Raw genomic sequence first — 19,306 nt, 5'->3', positions numbered from 1 at the left:
AGCAGTTATGTGCAGTGTTGAGAGATTATTAGGTATCAAGGGGAGAGGGAGGAACAGCAGGGCTAGTTCACTTCCCCTGAAATATATGTATTATCAATGGGAACTAGCCTCAAAGGCCATAGGGATAGTGTAGTGTGCTTGTACGGAAGAAAGAAATGTATTTCTTTTGAAAGCCCATACAGTGTTTAGAAATGGCAGACGTGTTGTATGAAGCGCTATGGATCGCATCCTTCACAGGATGTACCCTGAAAATCCAGCAACTGGCCTTCACCTCTGAGCCCAAAAGTATCATCTGCTGCGTCCCTCAAGGTTCGTGCCTCAGACCGACCCAGTTCAACCCCTGACACTCCTGGCCGAGATTGTCAGAACCCATGGCCTCAACATATGCAGATGACACCCAGCTCATCCTCTCACTCACAGAAGACCCCTCCATCAATAGAACCATATTCCATAATGCCATGACGAAAGCCACCAACTGGATGAAGACCGACTGCCTGAAGTTAAACACAGACAACACAGAAGTGCTGATTTTTCGGAACAGCTTCCCATGGGACGACACTTACTGGCCCGCCGAACTCGGCCCAACACCCTCACTGCAATCTCAGCATCAGCTCTGTGTGGAATTCAGCACTGGTCTTAACAACATGATCTTGCCACAAAATCTGACCTGGACATTACAGACACATGACTTGTCAGGTTCTTCTGCAAATCCTACCACTGATCAGAAACTTGTAGTTTCTCTACCTCTGCAGACGTGCTCTCCTTGGGTCCTCGGCCATCTTGTAGTCCCAGTATACACAAACTCACAGTTTCACAAAAGTCTGCCACTAAAACACAGACATCTACTCCCTTATGTTTACTCCTACATATGGTATAGATTTCCTTCTCGCATTAGATTCCTAATGAATGGCAGGCTCCATACTGGAATCTACTACAGTCCTAAATTTGAAGCAATTTTCCAATTCAAATAAAAATTACTCATGTAGAATTTCTATACAGTGGAAAGTATGCATGTGTAAATCATGCAAAATTTTACATTAGCACATTTCACTTTTTTCCTCGCTCAGATGTAGAAAAAAAGTACTCTAACATTCTAGGTATGCCTTTGATGAAGAATTGCTCTACCAGATCGAAGGTATAAAGAAATATGACACATTTGACTTACGGTCAAGAAATAAGATGCTATACGAGACATATTTGCATCAGTACCTTTTGGAAGGTGGCTTGTTGGGCTGTGCATTACAAAAGCACACTAGAAGTGCATGTGTGCACTACGACATGCAATAGTGCAATAGTGAAATGAGTGGAGCTGTTTAAAGACATCCCTGGTCCAACCTGCATTGACATTCACAATAGTGCTCACATTCTGAGACACACTAGTGAGTCTGCGTAATCAAGGATGCTGGTGGCAGTTCAGGCGGATGGGCTGTGTCACACGACAGCTCCAGAGCAGGGACTAACAGTCACCAACTCCATTTCACAAGGGAGGAGCTTCAGTGCATGTGTGAATGGGCCTGTAGATCTAGCCCATGATGTAAGCCTCTGTGGCATCTTAACCTCTACCAACAAAAACAAGCACTATCAAAGCCAATAAGTGTGGCCTTGTGCTGTCAGTTCTTTTAATTTTTTTATTGCAAGTATATGCCACACAAATAAAAACCGAAGAAACAATACAGCGACCTAATCTTTTTTAGTATTATTATTTGGGGCCGAGACAGGAATAGCAAAGTCACCAAGCACTCAAATCACAGACAGCTACAATATATTTAAACACTTGTTTGCAGCAACTTAAAAAGCAGATAGTATATAAATCCCCAACCAACTAGGCAGTTGAGGTGGAAGCAAAATACATATTCAGTATTTAATGTTTAAAAAAAAAAATCAACAAAAACAAAAAAGCACACTTTGAACCAGCGTTGTCACTTAAGTCAAATGAACAGTTTTTAGGCAGATGAGAACAACGTGCACAGGCTTTGTGCAGTCTCTCAAAGTGTAGGGAGCCAATAGTTAGTGGGCTCAACCACTGCCCCATGCTGTGGTGGGTGAAAGCAAAACAGGCCAATGGACGAAGCCTGTTGACCAAAAGCCCCGTCTATGTATCTTATGTATTTTTGAGTGAAAAATAATAATCTGGAAAAGCAGCTAACACTAAAAAAATATATATATAAGGTCAAAACTAAAAACATGATCGCCCCTTTGACTTATTACTGCTTGCGGTGCACACACGTTATATAACTTAATATTACTGAATAATTAATATATCTGAATAATTAGGACATATTAGGTCCTACAGAACTCTGAAAGAACCTTTAGAACCCCCCTCTCAAAGGCATTGTAAAGGGTGAAACACGTGTTCTGCAAACACCAAGGACAAAATAAAAGGATTTAGAACAGACGCATCTGCATTGAAGTGTCTTTTCTCTAATCCTTCATACTGACAACCTCAGTACCGAGACTAAGCAGATATCTATCAGGAGAACAAGACACAGTAATAATACAAGGTCATCCATGAGGAGGAGTTGACCCAACCCCTGGAGAGTTTCAAAGAGTTTTCCAGCAGATTAGTACTAATCTTAAAAGCATTGTGGGTAAGGAGGGAGCAAGCTTGCATAACTCACAAAAACAAGTTTAAATAGGTTCTTGTTTACAATATGAGTTCACCACGGACTAAGTGCCCCTGTCCTTGGTTTCGGTTTATCATCATGATGCACTCTGGGGGTGATGAAGTAACACATCTGAAAACAATGATTGATAACAGTCCACCACTGGTGCTGACTGTGTCCTTGGTGATGTGACGTCTTCTGCTAACATTTTGTCTTGGTGGCCTTTCTTTGCTTGCACAATGTTGAGTAAATGTTTCGTTTTTATATAGCTCATTTCATGAGGCCTGGTTTGTAAGACGGTGTCCCACTGGCCGCCAAGAGCACTGATCTGAAGAAATTTGCCCAGGATCCCACGGTTCCATTGTTAAAATGTGGAAGCGGGAATCGTAACTTAGTTGCCCTAGCATCGCAGCTGACAATTTAGCCACCAGCCCACATCCTCTGCAGGGAAGGGGGAAGCTGCACATCACATGCCTGTGACAGAGTCTGCGCGCGCCCCCCTCCTCCGCGCGGCACAGCTCCCGCCAGCGGCTGAGTCACTGTTTATACCCGCCCGCCCGCCCTCGCAAAGCAGCTTTCTGGGGATCAACAGAACGCGAGAGCTGAGGAGCGGATTAACCTCTCCAGCCCAGCTGGGCGCTCTGCACGCGTGTATGATATACGGACACTCTCCCAGACGGACATATTTATAACAAAAAAGGTCGTTTTCAGGTTGGCTTGCGATAAAAATCTGGGAATACATCATTGTAGCTCCGATATCTCGGTGTTCGATCAGACATGCAAGGGGCACGAGGGAAGACAGAAATAACAAATGCGTCAGAGCAGACATCGAGGCTCGCCAACGCGGCATCAATGCAGGCTGAGGGGGGGGGCTGTACAGAGAGCGCCCGTGAAGGGAACTAAGAGAACAAAGCAAACGTGCGGTGTACATCTGAAAACATGGACATCTATTGGGAGGTATGGGTGAATGTCCTGCAGGCACCTTCGGTCTGGGATAGAAAATAGACCTGGGATCTAAAATAAAAGGGTCTATTAGCAAATCAGAAAGCTAAACAAGCAAGTCAGGTCCCGGGCCGGCAGCCAATCACAGCGCGGCCCGGGGAATGACGTCACGGGGGTGTCCCGGGCGGCAGCCAATCACAGCACGGCCCGGGACACACGGCCACAAGGGGGCGGGGCTTAAAAAAAAGTCAGAAACGCCCACAATTCGCGCTCTGACCGTGCAAAAGTAATTGACAACGATGTCTTCCAATGGCTAGCCTCCATTTATGGAGCTAGCCAATGGAAGAAGGGGAGTGTTCAAGTCCCCCATACTGTAAACAAAAGCTTTCACCCTGGCCAGGTCGAAACCTAAAAAGAAAACTGTAGTCAGACACCATGACATCAGTATAAGGCTAGTGAGGCACATGTTAATGAGGAATTGTATAAGCCTTCTCATTTTGTTCCATTTCCCAGAAACTATGTGAACGATATTTGTGTATTTTTATTGGAATCACTGTAAATATATTGATCACATTGTGATTTAAGGTTTTTATCTCAGATATAGTTGAGCATTTATATTTTGTGCTATCCCAAAATAAAAAAGAAAAATTAAAAGATGTGCATATGGATCTTTTTGTACCTATGTACAGGTGTGAATTAGAACATGTGTGTATGTGTGCTCCTGCGTACCGTACTCTCCGGTCCAAAGTTAAATGATATGGAGGTTATAATAATATAATTCAATAGTTTTTATCTTCAAATATTCAGTTCCAAGAAAAACAGCCACCATGCGTTTTGTGAATACATCGCTTTTTCAGTGCTAAAGAGAAATCACAAAAACAAACAGGAGAATCACTATACCGAATATTAAATGGAAAGAAAAAATAGCTAACGGAGGTTATATAATAATATTCCTATTATGGATCTTATCATCGACCTTAGAAATGACTCCTCAGAGGTTGTGGATATGTAAAGCTCTGCATAGTCCTCTGTACTACCTAGGCCGCAGCGCTAGGTGTTAGCTCGTTGTTTCATCAAGGAACTCTTCTATTGACCCGGGAAGTGTGCTTTTGCCGAGTGGAGAGCCCTGTGAACCCTGTGATTATTGGACACAAGTGGGGGCCTGGCGCGAGACTGAGACGTGCAAGAGCCCACCAGACTCAACTTACCAGGATCCTCTTCGCCCTTCACACCTGCAGCGGGGCTTGAGCAACGCCCCCTCTGCAGACGCTATTTACTTGGACCACCTCCCAGCTGCGCGGGAGCGTCCCGGGAGAAGCCCAGGACAAGGGCGGGACCGTTTTTGGCTGTTAATGGCCGTGTGAGGCCGGGCTGGACCATCCCTCTTGGTAATACGCGTTATTGTATTGATTTCTTGTTGTCTGTTAGTTATGTTCTAGGGTCTATGCTTATGCAACAACTGCAGCCCATATTTCACTTTGTCAGACCAAAAGACTGTACCCAGCCCAATATTACGGATTCAAAAGAATGGGGAAGCGCAATCCTGTGATTTCTGTTCCTCATACAACCCCCAAGACAAAAGAACCTGTTAAACCCCAACTACCTAGCCTAACCGCCATAGACCGCATGCCTCAAAAAACTATAGTGGTGGTGGCTAACGCTATTGAAAGTACTGAGCGACGCCTCTCGCTTCCTGTTGGTTCTGTTCCACCCTTATTGCCTCTAAATGCATCAATGCTTTCAACTTATTCCCAGGATTCGATGCTGGCGCCATCCTTTGTAGCTCTTCCAGGTGGTGGCAATCCCGTGTCAGTACAGAACCCAACCTCCATGGAGGAAAACTCACTCCCAGATGGTATCCCTTCCCTTGCTAGATTATCACTGACCCCTCCCCACTTTCACTATCATGCTACTGTGGACTCTCTATCTCAGGGTGGGGCCCTCATTGCTAATGAGAACTGTAACACTCCTGCTAACGTTTACTCAACACTTGACACGCAGTCCAGTTTAAGCAGTGATAGCCCTATTGTAAGAACTAGAGGCCAGCTGGCGAGGCGTAAGTCTAAACGTGCTGCTATTGAATGCCCAACAGTAATAAGCAGCAAAGGGATAGTGGAGGGTATCAGGAATAAGGAAGCTTCTGCAAGAAATCTTGCAAGAAATTGGGTCACGAGGGGTAAAAATATTGTAACTAACGCAGATGGGGATGCTGTGGTTACTATGGAGGCTCAAAGGTTTGTCTCATGACGTATGCCTACAGGACAAATCTGAGTCTCTTAGTGGTAAACTACGAGATAGTCAGGGGCCCAAAGACCCTTCCAGTGGTGTCACCATTCCATTGTGCCCCCCCAGTCTTGAGGAGGATATCCCCTTGATTACTCCCTTTGAGCATATCCTGAAAAGTTTCATTCTGCCTCTAATTGAGAGGCTGAAAGAGATTACAACCAGACTTGATCGTTTTGAACAGGGAACTTTGGATAATTTCTTCTCGATAAAGACCCTAATCAAGTTACATACTAATAATATTGGAGAAGTAGCTGCTCATACACAATCGCCACCGATAGCTCCTCCTGAAGTGCTGAAACTTCCAACTACCAAGCCGGATGGCGCCACAGCGACTCATGGAGGAGATATTTCAATGAAAAGGAAGGTCCCCAAGAGCAGAGCTTTAGAGACAGCACCAAAACCGATTAAGATCAGTAAACCTATTCTTCAACAACCACCTAAAGGGGATAAGGGGTCTAGTGTCACTGCACCTACTCAGTCACAAAAGGCAATGCAGAGCTGTAGAATTACATAGAGCCATAACAAGGATCTACCTATAAATACCAACCCAGCCCAAACTAGGGAAACCAATCCTCCTTGTATCAACTTGCCTCCAGCCTGTATGCCCTATGAGGCTGTATTGGTAGGTGTCCCTTGCTTAAAGCAAGGGAAAATGGAAACATATTCTGAACTTAAGAATAAAGTTACATTTTGGCTAAATAACAACAGGCCACTCCCGAGGGGCTTAGATGGTAGGATCACTCTTGTTAGACGAGTAGGCTGGGTGGGGAAAAGAGCTAAGAACATCCAAGGCGTTTGTATCCTAGTCAGGTTTTCAGGTTTTAGAGTCTTTATTTCGATTAAAATAATCATAAAAGACAAATAATAACAAGCATTAATTGACGATAAATATATATTCATTGACCATAAAATGAGCATTAAACAGTTTAAAGACAGTCCTAAAACAAGTTCTCCTTATAGGGAGAAGGGTTTACAAATAAATATCAAGCAATAATTTGTAAGAAAAAGAAAAAAAAGGGACATTATAGATCACAATAGGAAGAAATCGTTAACAGGAGCAGATAGGCAAACTTTACGAAAAGAATGCTCTGACCATCAATGCATTAATAACAATCCAAGGTTGATCTATTGTTTTGCCCTGAGTATCCAGGCCCAGCCCAGGTATTTGGCCGTACACACTGTGATAATTTCTAGTGTATTAGTTTTTAATACATGAATGGCCTCTTCAGATTTCCTAATGGGCAGGCACTGGAACAGTGGTTTTAACCATTTGGCCCTTGGCGCCTGATATCTGGGGCAAGCAAACAGAAAATGACCCACAGTTTCCTTATGGCCTGGGCACCATTTACAATGGTCCGTGGTGCTTGATGGCCAGTTTTTCGTAAAGGTGTTCAGTGGTAATGTTCCCACCCGGAACTGGTGATATAGTTTCCTATCTAAGGATTTAGAAACCATGTCCCAATATTTTTCGCGTGAGGGGTCCAGTTTGAAAGTAAGGAACCTACCCGTGAGATTAGTGGAGCTTGAGGCATTGATTGTATTCAGACGGAGCGTAGCCCAATACAATTCTTTAAGTGCCAGTTTAGATGGAAAGGTACTGGTGGCAGGGGATAACCAGAGCTGCTCTAAACCCATGTCCATCAGGATGGATTTTACCATTTGGAACCAGGGGATTTTCCCCGATCCCATGATTGACCTAACTTCTGCTACCCCATTTGCAAATAAGGTAAGGTCAGGGGAGGTCCATAGGCGCCTCCAGAAGGCAACCAGTCTAAATCTGGCCATCTCAGTAATCGGAGGACAGCCCAAGTCCAGGCAGAGGGGAATAGAGGGGGACGACTGTGGCAAACCCACCAAATTACGGAAAAATTTACATTGTATTTTAAACAGACCCGTAAGATCCATATAGCCCCACAAATCTGCACCATATAAAATCGCGGGATTGATTTTTGCATCATAGATTTTGAGTGCTGGGGTGACCCGCTTAGTGATAGATTTCCTTTGCTCACTAAGGAGGCAGCCAGTCAGTCGGGCAAGCTTGATATGTTGAGCACCAACTTGGGCTTTCCATTTCAAACAACTATCTAACGTGACCCCCAGATATATCATATTCTCTACTTGGTCCAAATTGACACCACCCATACTAACTGAACTCTGGACAGGGCAGTTCTTTGTTAACATCATAAATTTGGTTTTTCCCACGTTCACCTTGAGGCCGCTGATGGCACAGAACTCCTCAAAGCGGTCCAAAGCCCGCTGTAGTCCGCCACGAGTTCTGGAGAGGAGTAAAGTGTCATCAGCAAAGATGAGCATTGGGAAACGCTGTCCTGCCAGCATTGGGGCATCAGTCGGGGTCGATTCGAAGAATTTGACCACTTGGTCGATGAACAATAAGAAAAGGGTGGGTGCCAGTACACACCCCTGGCGGACACCACGGGTAACTGGGAAAGGTTCTGTCACTTGACCCTGTCCTCCCCACCTTACCCTCGCAAAGTTCTCCTCGTGCAATTTGATTATCAAATCAAGCAGTTCTACGGGCATTCCCAAACTCCTCAATACTGCCCACAGTTTGTCCCTCGGGACTAGATCGAAGGCGGACTTCAGATCAATGAACGCTGCGAAGATGGTACCGCCGCCAAGCTGTACCACCTTCCAGTAGATCAGGCAGAATCTAAACACCTGATCGATGGTACTGGTTCCTGATCTGAAGCCCGCCTGCATTGGAGATAGAATGTCCTCCATTTCGATCCAGCCTTCTACCCTACCCAGAACCATGCGAGCGATGAGTTTTTGCATGGAGTCTATAAGACTGATCGGGCGGTAATTACCTGGGTTTGACCTACTGCCCTTTTTATAAATCGGTAAAATCTCCGCCCCCTTCCAAGATTTGGGTATTCTTGCCCCTGCAGCTATGGAATTTGCCACCTTGGTGATATATGGTGTCCACAAAGTGGGGTTGGCTTTGAACAAATCGGCGGGTATAAGATCCATGCCTGGCGCTTTCCCTCGCATAGTGAGATTTAATGCCAGCTCGACCTCACCTTCTGTGAAGATGATGGTCTCGCTTTGAATAGAGAGATGGGATGCCATTCCCAGAGTACTGGGTGGCATGGGATTCACAGCACAGAACTGGGATGAGTAAAAGGTCACCCACTCGGTGGGGGACACATGGTTTACGGGGATGCGTGCATCCGGATCCTTCCCCCACTTAACTATTTCCCAGAATTTAATGGGGTTATTGGATGTGGAAGCTTCAAGTAGGTCTAACCAGTACTTGTCCTCCCACTCCAATTTGGCTTCTCCCTGTATTTTCCTGTATGTTAGTCTAGCCGTTTTCACTATACCCATATTCTGGGACTTAACAGCTTTGATCAGGTCAGTGTGGGCTTCCCTACACTTTTTATTGTACCATTTCTGGGGGCGAATGGGTGCTTTGGTATTTCCTTGCCGACGTGGTTGGGAAAGCAGGGATTTTAAATCGTCGAAACAACGATTATGGAGGTTTATAATAAGGTTAGCTGTTTCGGGGTTATCCCCCGACTGGGCATGGATCATCATTTCGTTATATATATTATTAACCACGCTAATAACCTTATCCCTCAATATTTCGTCCTCCTTGATTTTTGACCATTTTAACCTCTTCCTATCATTTGTAAGATAAGTGTCCCCTGTCTGTGAACTACAGGGTTCCGCTAGTCTCACAAGTCCTGGCAACCTTAGTTGCAGGGTCAGAGGGTTATGGTCACTTTCTGGACGGGAAGATACCTCCATATCCACCAACAAGGGCCAATCTCCTACTTTCAACAATATATAATCAATGCGGCTTCTTCTTAACCCGTTATCAAATGTGCAGTTGGCTTCCTGGTCTGATTTTGTTCGGCCATTGCAGGCCCGAAAGCTGCTATTTAAACAGAAGGCCGTCCAGTTCACCGCTGCCTCTGTTGCGGGTACCGGTTTAGCGGGCAGCAGATCAGGTATACCCCATACTGCATCCTCCGCGGAACCCCAAATGTCCCCTGGGTTAAGCAAAGGTTCAAAGCAACAATTTAGGTCCCCAGCAAGAAGAATAACGTTATTGCTATCTAAGGTTGCCAGGTTAGCATCCAATACCTCCAACAAGGGTGGGGAACGGCCCCCCGGCAAACCTCGTGCATATATATTAAACAGGATCAGGTCCCGGTAGCCAGTCCTGCTCAATTTAACGATAAGCAGGTCCGGGTTTTGTACTCTTATTTCTGTAGTGTGATAACCCAAAGATTGTTTTACCCAAATCAATAGCCCCCCTGAGGCTCGCCCTTTGGCATTTCTATTGGCACTTCGTGCGGCGGCTTTGTAAAAATTTACATAACCCTGCCTAAATATTGGATCAACAGCCCAGGTTTCCTGGAGTAAGATGATATCAAATTTATCCATAAACTCCAGCCAATCTTCTGAATGGATTCGACCTTTTACCCCAGCAATATTCCAAGACACAAGGGCAAGTGTTTCTGATGAGGGTACCACAGTGGGGGCCACCACAACTGAATCTACGGGCTTATCCAATCCAGCCCTAACATCCCACCCATTTTCAGTTCTCCCAACAATGTTCTTATCAATCCCAGTCATCATGGGGGTTCCCCCTACCCTCAATGGTGTTATATCCATCCCTGTTGGTACTGGGACCCCCTTACACTCTTCTGCGATAATTGTAAACTGTGGGGACTCCTGACCCTTCCTCTGCCTCTCTACCCCAAGGTCAGGATTTACCACAGGTTCGGGTGAACAAGAAGGTTTTTGAAGTCAATCAATGGCCTCCAGATCAGACAAGGGGCCAAAATGATTGAATAGGGGTGGGAATTGCGGTAGTAGTGGTGTCCTTATCATAGGGTAACTCCTAATGGTGGGTCGTCCCTGTTTAGGGGCCTTCAGAGTATATGCCTGTCTGTGTGGGTAAAAGTATGATAAGTCCAGGGTCTGGACGTCCCCCTGCCTAGCAAACCTAGCTTCTCTGCAAATTGTTTCCACCACCCAGGGGTCCCTGAACGATATTAGGATGCAGTCGCCCTCCAAATCTTTGGTGCCCTGGCCCACCCAATCAACCCTTCTTACAAATAAGATTTCTGTTGGCGAAGAAGGGGGTAGGGGTCTGTTTTTATTCAGCCAGAAAATCACCTTGTTACGAAGGTCCCCATGAGTCTCCCTTTTGCCAGATTGAAGGGGTGCCACACCAGTCAGTACCATAGTATAAGGTGTAGCCTCTATGGGGATGTCAGCCCGGGGTATTGCGTGCCTGGGGTGTTTTCCTAACATAGGTTTTAAAATACTATGATGATTGTCTGGGGGCCCATGGGAAGGAAGGCTATGGGTGACTGTGCTTGGTTTTGCCAAAGAAGGTGGTTTAGTAGTATGGCGTCTAGCCGGGGATGGTCTATCCGGTTTAATCATGGGCTTTGTCATGTGAGAGCGTTTGGACAGAGCCTCAGGTACCTTACTTGGAATGTTTTTAGAATCACCACCCCTCTTTGGTCTATCGATTACTGGCCCTGGGGGTTTATGAGTAGTTGGAATATTTGATGTTTTAGGGGCCAGAAGTGAGGATTTGACCCCCCCAGGATTTATGCCGGGTATAGATGATAATAGGGCAGAGTTCGTATTTACTACAGCCTCCAGTGAATCTATTTTTAAAGTCATTAATCTAGTCCGCTCCAGGACTGGTAATAAGAGATTTTTCATCAAAGCCTCGATTTTTGCCAACAAGGAATCATCGCTGCTTAGGCACGTTGGGCATGGGTTCGATGAACCTAGGGAGACGAGGGAGGGGCATAAAACATTAGGATGTGTGCTAAGACATTGTTTTCCGCTGGCATGGCCAGATGCCAATGCCGATGTAGGGCTACCAGTAGTGTCTTTTAGTTTTGGCATCTTGCGTTCTCTCTCTCCCTTGTGGCTCATATCTTGCTTTCTCTTCCTCGAAACCTTGTCTATACCTGAGGGATCTGTATGGATTAGCTCATTGACTATATTGGGTGAGTCAGGGGATGTGTCAACAGATTCCGAACTATATTCGGAGTTTTGACTATCCTGAGTTTCAGTTTCCCTAGTTACTTCATGATCATCCGGAAGATGTTCAAGATGGGGTGAAGTATGTACAGGAAGATCAACCCCCTCACTATCTATGTGGACTATGGCATCCGTAGTGTCTAGGTGTATACAATTAAAAGCTGCATGCGCTTGTACATGTGGCACGGGGCTAGGAATCTTGGCCAACCTACCCAGCGAAGAGCGTTTCCCGCTGACTAGGTCAATGGAGAGGCATTTTTCCACCATTGCTATTTCTTTTTCCAAGATGCCAGTGGCACGTGTAATGAAAGCGTCCAATGGTCCCGATACCACTCCTGCAGGTGTTTGAATTTGGACATTTCGTGTTTTACCCGATCTTAAAACCATGGTTTATGATTAACACCAACTACAATAATCAGAACTATGCACGCTGTTTGCACAGAATAGGGTAATAACTAAAAGGCCCGCACAGTCAGTACAAAGTTTCTTATGTCCAATGTAACTCGGGTCGTAGAATCGCCTACCTTACTTAAATCACAACAGTTCGGGAATATGGGCCAGGGCCGTCCTCTGCCGTCCTCGAACGGCCTCAAACGGCCCGCTCTTAGCCCGGTCTTTGCTCCGGGCTGCGTCCCGCGCTGTGGGAGGAGTAACCCCAGATATAGCAGTGTCTGAGGGCAGTGGGCGGGCCGGCAGGGAGAGCGGACCGGAAGTTGTCACCGGTCTCTCAGGGACTCCTGGGAATTGGAGTCCCTGATACGCTCGCAACCCTGCAGCCCTCTGCCAAAATTGGTTCCTGGTCCACTCCTCCTCTCTGTGGCCGACGAAGCGGCACCCGCGAAGCGGGTGCAGCGAGGTTTGGCAGCGGTCCTCCTCACGGTGTCCAGTGACAGGTAAGCGCGACCCAGCAATGCGCTTCAGCAAGTGTAGGAAAGGTGTCCCAATGAGGGTATTGCTGCAGGGGCTTTAAGAAGCCCTCCGGTGGGCAGTGGGCGGGCCGGCAGGGAGAGCGGACCGGAAGTTGTCACCGGTCTCTCAGGGACTCCTGGGAATTGGAGTCCCTGATACGCTCGCAGCCCTGCAGCCCTCTGCCAAAATTGGTTCCTGGTCCACTCCTCCTCTCTGTGGCCGACGAAGCGGCACCCGCGAAGCGGCACCCGCGAAGCGGGTGCAGCGAGGTTTGGCAGCGGTCCTCCTCACGGTGTCCAGTGACAGGTAAGCGCGACCCAGCAATGCGCTTCAGCAAGTGTAGGAAAGGTGTCCCAATGAGGGTATTGCTGCAGGGGCTTTAAGAAGCCCTCCGGTGGGCAGTGGGCGGGCCGGCAGGGAGAGCGGACCGGAAGTTGTCACCGGTCTCTCAGGGACTCCTGGGAATTGGAGTCCCTGATACGCTCGCAGCCCTGCAGCCCTCTGCCAAAATTGGTTCCTGGTCCACTCCTCCTCTCTGTATCCTAGTCAACTTTAACGACAGAAGAGTGGCAAAGCTTATTTGTACCATGTCCAATATGTATGATGAGGTGGGAATAGGTACCCGGGACCTGGGGTATTTCTACCTACGGCAATTAGACTGGCACCAGAGATCTAGATTTGCCAATCAGCTCTGGGGAGGGTATGCAGAAAATTATGATCCCTGCCAAAACCCTGATCCTTATGAAGAAAATATCCATTGTGGTAGGGACATCTGGTATTGACGCAGAGGCTGCCCTACAACAATCCCCCCCCCACCACTTCCTGCTGATTTTGGAGGGGCCAACAGGAGTAGGTCTCTTATTATTCCTTATTCCTTGACTACTTCCTTTCTGACTCTTCTTTCTCCTCTCTCAGCCCAAGCTGAGGCATTCTTGTCTGGGGGTGTAAGAACCGATGTAGCCTCTCCAAATGAAGGAATTTGTAAAAATATATCTCCTGTGGGACAATGTGCTGCCATTTCCCCCCTCGGCCTTGGTTCGCCCACTTGTAATATTGTATCCCTAGATTCTCCTGCCCTCCCAGTAGTTATCCCTGATCGAAAGGGCATGGTCTCCTTGCCACATGCTGTTTTACCACCAGCCAAGGCAATTCAACCTGAAGGAGATCTAGTATTACCACCTGGTGCTCCTTATAACTCTATGGAAGGAAGGGTGGAGATTGATGGGTCCTCTCTCAGGATTTTGAGCTGGAACATAGCATGAATTGCTTGGAAGATGGCTCTTCCTGACTGGCATACCCATATGGAGTCATATGCAATATGCATCTTCCAGGAAACATGGAGCCTTGAATCCATCCACAAGGTTGGATATTCAACATTCTTTTTACCTGCAGTCATGTCTCCTTCAGGGAGGGGTCGCCCGTCGGGAGGCCTCCTTATATGGGTGAGCATTTCTTTGGGGTGTATCATTACTCAGAAATATAGCACCTCACCTGATATCCTTACGATATCCCTGTGTAGTTCAGGATGTGGGAGGCCCCTCGATCTAATTAATGTATATGCCAGGGGTACTAAAGGTAGCTCCTTATCCCCTACAGTGGCAGTGTTGGAAAAAGCTCTGGGTGACATTTGCGACATCACCCCAGTACTGGTAGCGGGCGATTTCAACTGCACGTTTGAGCCCCTTGCGGGTGAGGACATTCTAGATTCCTCATATGATGACTGTAGGAGGGGTATACCTATATTAGCGATCCCACCTATCAAAAGATGATCCCAGTGGGCGATTCAGATGAACGCTATCGCTCTGGAGTATGGATTACCTGCCCTAAATGGTAGAACCGTCTCAGATTCTATGGGGGCACATACATACAACAGGGTGAACCATACGTCCAGAATTGATTACATACTTCTCGATTTATTTTTCTGGCGATTTGTCGTAGATATGGTTGTAATACCTACTGTAGACAGCGACCATAACCTGCTGTCTTTAACATTAAATCATCCCTGGAAAGAATGTAGGGCTTTAGCTACACCCTGCAATCCTGGACCCGCATCTTTGACCATTCCATCTAATTGTGGAAGGCGCCTTAATTGGCGCAAACTTACCTTAGACGATGGGAAAATCTAGGCCACTGGCCAACTTGTGGATGTCTCCCTAAGCTAGATGGATACTCACCTCTTAGAACACTCTGACCCTTCTACAGTTACAGCACTGTTCCAGGAGACCACAAGCTCAGTAGGTAACTTACTTATGCCAGAAATCCACGGGTATAGACCAAAGGACGCCCAAGGCCAAAAGCGAAGCAAGGTTGGTATACGCCCAAGTGTAGGCAGATTAAATCTGCCCTGATCGAGGCTGTGAGGACCAAGTCACAACCCTTGATCCAGCAAGCCAGGAAAAATTATAATTGGGTAGTCACTAATGCCAAAAAAGAATGGGAGTATGCTTATTGGCATACACTTAGGGAGGCTTCGGAAGGGCGGGATGCTGGTCGCTTTTGGAGCATCATTAGGGCGAGGAATAGGCCCGACAGTGACCTCATCACTTGTAATATAAGTGGCCAAACTTGGTTTGACCATTTTTCTGGCCTTTATTCATGTCAACCAGGAACCTCTTCCTCTTCTGCCCCTCCCAGCCCTTTGGTAAAACCTCGAGATAATATCTTATTCCCCTTTACAACTAAGGAAGTGGAACATGCGATTAGTTGTATTGTGCCCCAGAAAGCAGCTGGCCCAGATGTATTCCTGGGGACCTTCTTAGATCTAACATTACGCAATGGGGGAAGCTTATTCATATACTCCTTACTGCAATTGATAAAGGCGCGGCTATCCCAGATTCCTGGAAGGGGGCGGAGGTCGTCCCCAACTTTAAAAAGGGCCAGAGGGAGGACCCAGCTAATTACCGCCCTATTAGCTTACTAGATTCAACCCAGAAGACAGTAGGGAAGGTACTACTTGAGAGAATCTACCAATGGGCTAGCGATAATGAGATCCTCTCAGATTATCAAGCGGGCTTCAGGGCTGGTACCAGTACTATTGAACAGGCCTTTAGGCTTTTGTTGCTCTATTGGAAAGTGGTCGTTATAGGCAAAGGCAGTCTTTACCTCGCATTCATCGACTTAAAGACTGCCTTTGACCTTGTACCTAGAGGGCAGTTATGGAGAGTGTTGGCAGATATGGGGATGCCATCTAACATCTTGTCCATTCTAGTGAGACTACACGAAGGCACCTTCGCACAAGTGAGGTGGGGTCGAGAGGGGCAGAAAACAAACAAGATACCGGTGAGCAGAGGGGTCCGCCAGGGATGTGTTCTTGCTCCCACCCTTTTTTCACTATATGTGAATGGGGTTGTTGAGCACTTACTTAAAATACCATCTGTAGCTCCATCCCTGGCGGGGGAGCGAATCCCGACCCTCTTATTTGCCGATGATACGCTCCTAATATCAAAGACCCCGGTAGGCCTCCAAAGCCTTTTAGATAACTTTCAGGCCTTTTGTGACCAACGTGGCCTGGTTATAAATACAGACAAAAACAAGTTTTTAGTATTAAACCCTCCGAAAAAACTTGGTCGGCTCCCCGTCCTTAATAATGTATCCTTGGAGAGGATCACTGTATTTGATTATCTAGGTATCCGTATTTCGGATACTATGCAGTGGACCCCCCATCTCCATAAAATGCTGCTTAGTCACAAGAGGGTTTTTGGGGCTCTCTACAAGGAACAGCGTTCTGCCATGACTCTGCCTATTGCACCCGTCATTGACATCTATAAGGATAAGGGTGTTAGTTCTGCCCTTTATGGCACAGAGCTTTGGGGCACATCCAATACAAATCTGTTGACAAGGTCTGAGAACAAATTTTTGCGGGGTATCATGTCACTTCCACAGAGTACTCCAATGATACCGCTTTTGCTTGACCTTGGTTGTAAACCCATTAACGATCTGGCAAAACTCCGACCCCTGTTATTATGGGCTCGATTGTGGCGAGCGCCTGAACTCGCTAAGTACGCTAAGGGGCTAGCGGAGGTGATGTCAATGGTGGGTTGGCAAAAAATTAAATGGCTTAAAGATGTCAAACATCCCCTCGGTAAGCTAGGTGTTGGCGAAACCTGGGATAGCCGGTCCTCCCCACCAAAGGCCACCCTAAAGACTCTGTATTGGAACTGGGTCACCAACAAAGCTAGTACAGACCCATTTCTTGGCAGGTTAGCGAAAGAGTTCCTTGAACATAAGGAGCTTCCATTCCAGGAACTCTATTTAGACCTGGTCTGGAAACCTTATGATAGGGCTCTATACTTTCAGTTTAGAGTTGGGTCTCTCCCAGTTCGCGCCCTAACTGCTCATTGGAAGCCCCCCTCCCAGACTGTTCCTTTTTGCCCCTTTTGCCAAACAAGTAAAGAGTCTGTTCCCCATATTCTGTTTGTCTGCCCGGCCTATGTTCGACCAAGGCAAGTATGGCTTAACCCCATATGTCAAAATATGGGAACTAGACACTCTAGCGCGGCATTCCGTACTTTAATATCGGACACCCGGCCACTCTATGCCTGTGGTGTCTCAAAATTCTTATCCTGGACATGGTCCATTAGAGCCAAAAGGCTAGCATCTAATGTTTAATTGTTTTTTTTAACCAAGGATATCATTAAAATTTTAACTTTTTTACTCCTCTTTATTCTTCTATGGTAATCATGTTTTTGAAGATAGACCCTTGTAAAGATGCTGTAAACAATTTTAAATTTAACAGTCAATTTTATATTTGTACTAAATGTTTTCTGCTTGTTTTATTGTGATGCTTTTGTGATTTGACTTATCGAAATAAAGCCTTTTGACTGACTACCTAGGCCCATAGTGTCAGTCATATATTTTATTTACAGATATTAGCAATACGATATCTCATAAGTCTGATAGACCATTTGATTTCATAACTCAATTCTCACTGCGAAACCAAGGCAGTTACAGAGAGCATTGCCCCAGCACTGGACACTATGAGGCTTATTTATGAGCCCCTTGGAACACTTTTGCGCCGCTGTTGTCACTTTTTGTGACGTAGAGGTGGAGTAAATAATGCAATATTTTGCGTATATTTACAAAGTGATGCATCTAGGCAAATGCATCACTTTTTAAACCCCTGCGCTACATTAAGCGTGCGTTAGGTATTATGTATGCAGGTGGGCGTTCCCCTGTAAGGAAGCCTAGCAGAAGTGCGCAGTGAAATCTATCAGATTTCACTGCACCACTTCTAGGACGCCACTGCGTCAAAACATTATGCCTGCCTCACAGGAGGTGTAAGAGCGATTCAGTGCAGTAAGTATAAGCCTCCCATGCATTGCTGGAGTTGCGTCTTACTTACGACTTAACTCTGTATAGAAAACAATGGTCCTAGACTAACTTCCTTAGGGAGGTGTTCATTAAGTCAAAATCTATGAACATGGTACACATAGAACTCAAGTCACATCATGAATGTACCCCAGTAGTTTCTCAGTTCAATTAAGTATATCCTCAAAAAGACACACAAGCACCATAAATAGCTTCAATAGTGACTGTTTAATCTCACAGTTATTATAACAGATCAATGTAGAGATTACATTTCGAAGTAGAAAAAGAGGGTTGCTCCAGGGGGAGTGTGGAAAATGGATTGTGCTCGTGAGAATAGAACAGATATATAGGGAGGAAAATCGGAGAGTAGTTAAAACAATCAATTACATATAGTAATGTCCTTAGTAAACTGGTCGCGGTTTACAGTAGCACCAGTTTTACAATGGGGCCTGTCTCTCATGGATTCAAAAGTACTTTTCTGGTTCTTGATGGTGTACAGAGTATAAACTTCTGTAAAGAAGTAGGGATGGGGTGAAGTAGGGTACAGGCCCACTAGGGGAAAGTGTTGAGGTTTCGACCCTGGCGCATAGTGGGTGGTTTGTATTCTCTGCAGGCGGGTCTTCCTTAGGACGGGGACTGGAGGAGTTCGGCGCTGATCACCAGGACTGCGCCAGGAAGGCTTACTAAGATACCTTAATACACCAATGTTAGGATTCAATCTACAATACTGCCCTGAATACTGCACATTGAATTTTCAGTACCAATTCTAATTTACCGCTGTAATCATGCGGACCACCACCTGAGGGACTGTAACCCTGACTTTGCCTTGACACAGGTTGTTCACCCCCCTATCCCCATCCTGAGGAAGACCCGCCTGTAGATGATACAAACCACTCTCTATGCGCCAGGGTCGAAACGTCAACACTTTCCGCTAGTGGGCCTATACCCTACTTTTTCAAAGATTTTGACTTAATGAACACCTCCCTAAAAATTAGTCTAGAACCATTGTTTTCTATACCGAGCATTACTCAGGTCCATGGACAGGTATGGTTCAACCCATTATTTTGTTATGACACAACTACAGCAATGCATGGGTTTTGTGCGTACCGGTACATCAGGATTTCTGATGCATCTGTCAATCATTCCATCATGGAGGGCCGTATAGTAAATACGGCGCATCCATGGTATCGCAAGGAGGGTACACTGAAAAGTGTGGCATT

The 19,306-nt window shown here is 46.1% G+C and overlaps 1 protein-coding gene across 3 annotated transcripts in view; it reads left to right on the top strand.

The window, feature by feature from the left end:
• Nucleotides 1-19,306, top strand: part of LOC147703524 (membrane-spanning 4-domains subfamily A member 4A-like) — a 1,156,223-nt gene that overhangs the window by 421,873 nt on the left and 715,044 nt on the right. The window lies entirely within an intron of this gene.

Source organism: Lissotriton vulgaris, chromosome 7 (assembly GCF_964263255.1).
Source record: "Lissotriton vulgaris chromosome 7, aLisVul1.2, whole genome shotgun sequence".
In the NCBI taxonomy this organism is placed as follows: Eukaryota; Metazoa; Chordata; class Amphibia; order Caudata; family Salamandridae; genus Lissotriton; species Lissotriton vulgaris.
The sequence above is the reverse complement of the archived record's forward strand: the minus strand, read 5'-3'. Positions and strand labels throughout refer to the sequence as shown.